This window comes from Vulpes vulpes, unplaced genomic scaffold, assembly GCF_048418805.1.
Source record: "Vulpes vulpes isolate BD-2025 unplaced genomic scaffold, VulVul3 Bu000000790, whole genome shotgun sequence".
Classification (NCBI taxonomy): Eukaryota; Metazoa; Chordata; class Mammalia; order Carnivora; family Canidae; genus Vulpes; species Vulpes vulpes.
The window spans coordinates 102,974-107,893 of NW_027325717.1; positions in this window are offsets into that span (position 1 = coordinate 102,974).

Consider the following 4,920-nt stretch of genomic DNA (forward strand, 5'->3'; position numbering starts at 1 on the left):
AAAGCAAGGGAGTGCTGATCGCCTCTGTAAGGGCACCTATCCAAGGCCCCACCTCCAATACCACTATTTTAGGGGGTTAGGGCTTCACCATGAACTTAATTGACATTAGGTTCATATCACACTCCTGAGCTTCTTGTTGGGTCTTCACCATAACTGCTAGAATTCTTATCATGGTTACTTTACTGATGAAGAAACTCCCGTTTAGAGAAGTATGAAAATTTATCTAGGTTCACAGCAATAAGGCTGACCAGAGTTTAGGATCCAGATAATGACATCTGATCCGTGCTGTTAGACACTATTAGGAACCTAAAGAGCCTGTAATGCTGGCATTGCCAACTTCTTGTCCATCCTTAGGATCTTCTTTTTCTTTATCGTTGCCTACATATAGAATCATCCATTCTCCCCTCACAAGATGCTTTCTAAGGGTTTTTTCCTTTTCACTTATGCTCTGAGATAGTTTAAATTCCTCCATCTAGAAAATCATAAGACTTCAGCAAGATTAAGCTACTTGCCTTTTTCCACCTTTCTAGAATACCTATCTTGAACTTGGAATCCTTTTGTTATGTTGCTTGTTTATACAGGAAAAAGTGGTATATTGGTAATTGCCTTGCTTGCAATGGAATTATGGCCATTTGAATATTTACTCAAAACTTTGAGAAAAGTTACTGTACCAAATTGAGAGTTTTCTTTCACCCTTTTCCAGAAGAATCTCGAAAGTAGAACCATATGATTAAGTGATTTGATTCAACATTTATTGAATATCTGATGTATCTAGCTGTGGACAAAATGCTTGGGGGTTGGGGGGACAGGACAGAGGTGGGGCAAGGGAAGTTGTCACTTGTCAGGAGCCAGGGGAGGGATACAAGAACAGGTACACAAACCCATCAGACAAAGCAGAACGGGGCGATGCTGTGAGCCTTCTGAGGAGAGCGGGCTATCTCCCTCTGGATCAGCAGTGAGGTTTTAGGAGGAACAGATCTTGCAGTTAGGCAGCTCTAGATTCAAGTTGCAGCCTTAACTGAGGTGTAGCCTTAGGTGTGTCACTTGATCCGTTTTTACTTTCCTGCCTCTTCTACAAAGGGATACCTCATTCCCAGTGGGATAATGTTACCATAACCACAACTTATCCAATGCTCACCATGGGCCAGGTTTGACCTAAACCTCAGGTAGTATGATTACAGAAAATGATGACTGGTCTGATTATTAGTCACCTGGGGAGACTTGAAACCTATCAATTTATATAGTTTTACAGGATTCGTCCCTAGTGGCTCTGACTTAGTGGCATCTGGGAATCAGCAGTTAAAGCTTGATTACTGAAGTATCATGGGAGAAGGGCACTCCATTTGAGTGGGCATCACCCAGGATGGAATGCCTAGAGACTGGAAACCTCAAGGTCACTGAGGAAAAGCTGAACAGTGAAAGCAACCCATTTTTGCTGGCAAATAGAGGATGGAATAATGAGAAGTGGGGTAGGAATGGAGATACCTGAGGATTTCCCAGTAGGGAACTTAGACACTGGGATATCGACAATAGGGAACAATTGAATAAGTTAGAGATGGGGAGTGAGACTGGAGTTGAGCTTGCTTCTACATTTTTAAGTATGTTTTTATTGAAGTTCGATTTGCCAACACCTAGCATAACACCCAGTGCTCATCGTATCAAGTGCCCCCCCGGTGCCCATCACCGAATCACCCCATCCCCCGACCCGCCTCACTTCTACAATTTAATAATACAGGCCAGCCCTCCTGTTTCTGGAGGGGAGTCAAGCATGAGGGCATTTGGGCTCCTGTGGCCTCCCACCTGCAACATGAGGACCCTGAGAAGCTGTATTCACAGGCTGAGGATACACATGGGGAGGGAGGATATACAGGCAGGCCCTCCCTATTGTCCAGACAGAGCACATCCTCCTCTAGGAGGCTTCCTTGAGTAGATAAAATCTGTTCCATCCCATTTGTGCTGCAAGTCATCCCAGACTTCTGTCTTGCTGCCATTTTTGTTTGGTTTCTTATTTTGAGCCTGGATGAAAACCCAGGTTTTGTAAGCTGGGTTTCCCTGGATCTTTTGTACTTGTCCCAAGTATTTTTCTTGTCTTTCCACATTTCTTTTGCATTGATTTGGTAGCCATTCCAACTCCATGCCTTTTGCACTTGTCTTAGATATTTCTCTTACCAAGAGCCTTGATAAAAAGGTTAAGACAAAGTGCTACACTAGGCTTGGAAGCCGAGAGTATCTCCACAGCATCTTCCAGAAAGCTGTCAGACCACCTAGGAGATGAGAAAATGAAGTACTGTTCCCACAACCACACTGGTAGTTACTTCTACTTTCACAAATTCGAGTCTCCATTTGTTTCTCAATGGATTTATGGGAGTTCTAAATCCCAGTGGGTCTTAGTTCACAAAAGTTATAGACTGGCTTCCAAGTTCTGATAATCTGCCAGGACTTCCTAAATACCTCAAGACCTCAAGGGAAATCAGTTCAGTTCATTCGTTTTAGGTATTGGGGGTCTTCTATGGATATCCCAGAAAAATAGGCATAAGAGGAGACCTGGGCTTTCCATTTTTCTGGGCTCTGGAACACATGAATCTCACCTCCTTTCTGGGAACCTTGAGTTTTCAATCAGCCAGAAGGTGGAGACTACATGAATCTTTCTTGCAAAGTCTTAATGCCTCTGCTGGAAGCACATCCTACACTCCATCTGAAAAGAGGTCTAGACTTTCATTTGATAAGCCTTCTACCTGGTGATAGATCTGTACCTCAGAGAACAAAGACAATACTATTAAACTTCAGGGTGTTCAAGGGTCCATCAGATTCTAAAAATAATCACCCTCCTGTCCAATTTGATTTGTTTCCAAGTCTGCCTCTCTCCTCCCATCTTGATTCTTAGTTGGTCCCTGGTCACCACTCCCACTGCAAGGGCATGACTTCTGTGTGCAAGGACTGTTCTTGGCAGAAAGTTGTATACAAAAAGGGAAAGATTGAAAAATTCCTTTCATGGGACTTATGGATCTCTCCACTGGAATTCCTTTAGGTATTTTCAGTCAGCATGATGGGGCAGGGTAAGCTTTATGTTTAATCTCTAGTGTAGACCTCCTAATAGGTGAGCAAAGACTGGACTGCAGAATTAGCAGTATGGGTATAGGAAGAGAAGATTCCAGACAGGAACAAAGGATGCCAAAACACCTTAGAAAAGGAAGAAAACTGGTATGGTTGAAGCTTATTAACATCTCCCCTCTCTCAAAGATGTAGTGGGTATTGGGGTGAGGATTACAAAAAGGACCTTATGGTCTTAGGTTAGAATTACTCCAATGGGGATACAACTGTGGTGTAGGGTTGGGATTTATCTTCAAAAGTCACTGCGGGTCTGTGGGAGAAGAGTTCTACTGTGGACAGGATGAGGCAAGGAGACAAAACAATCACTAGAATCCAGGCATAACATGGGGACTTAGACCAGAATAGGAAGCAAGGAAATGTTGGAGTGGCTTGATAGTGGAAGAATGCTCTGGGGAGTGAGGGTAAGAATATAGCTTTTTAAAGATAAGTCAGAACATGTTTGTTGACCACCAAATATCTTTTACTGGCTCAGTGATTCCCAGGTCAGACACACCCAAGGCTCTTTGTACCAATTCGCTGTCATCCAGAGTTTCCGGTCTTATTTCCAGGGACTCCTAATGGTATGTTGTATGTATCATATATAGTGCAGCATATAGGGTATATAGTTCCCTACAGATGTGATCTTAATGTTCTGAAGATTTGCACTTGCTGTTCTGCACTAGGATTGGTACTGATTTAAGGAGATATGCAAAGTTGTCAATGATCTAAATCCTCAGTTCAAATTCACAATTGTAATAGCAAGTGCTCTGGACTGGAAGTTTGTATCCGCAAAACTTGAGAGTGGAGACCCTGATTTTTAGTGTGGTGGTATTTGGACATGGGACCTCTAAGTAGTAGAGTTCTAGGAGGTCATACTGGTAGAGCCCTGATTAAATGGGACTAGTGCCCCTATAAGACACCAGAGGGGTTACTCTCTGAAGGCAGAAGGATACAGTGGCCATCTACAAGCCAGCCAGATTGGAGTCTTACCAGAAGCCAGATTGGTCAGAACTGAAGTTGGGACTTCTAGACCATACAGAGACTTCTGTTTTATAAGCCACTCAGGCTGTTCTTTTGTCATGGGAACCTCAGCAAACCAATATAGAAGTCAGGAGAGGTATAGTAAGTGGAGTTTGTGCTCTAGGACCTTTACATTGTCCCATGAGTGGTTTAAAAAAATTCTGATTTAAGGGTGTCTGAGTGGCTCACGTTGGTTAACCATCTGACTCTTGATTATGGCTGGGGTTATGATCTCAGTCAGGAGATGGAGCCCCATGTCAGGCTCCACATTCCATTGGGAATCTGCTTAAGACCCCTCCTCCCTCTCCCCTACTCTCTAAAAGGCTTTTAGAATAACATGATTGACTTATGAACATCTACTCCAGTGAGCCCACCCTCCCCAGAAGATCCAGCTTACTGCATTACTGCCACTCACCTAACCCTTGTTGTTTCAGAGACGGAAGCTGTGGATTAGGATGGAGGTTCAGGCTGTAGTTTATCCCCTCACACCTATCTTTTAGTCACAACATAAACCTTTTGATCACTAGATCACCAGGTCCCTGAAGAACCCAAACCTCTAAATTTAGGTTTCTCTTATCATAGGCTCTTCCAGCTTTCCCTGACCTTAGATAGCATGGCCTAGTGACAGAGGACATTCAACACCCGTTGAGAGTCTTCCTTAGTTATAAAGCTGAGCAAATTCCTATGCCCTACTGCCCAGTGTGATGCCTGTAGACACTCAATTCTTGTAGGCTCCTGGCATTGGAGAATCCTGAGAGTCTGTGCCCTCCATGCCTAACCAAATATAAAAGTCCGTGAAATACCAGGTAA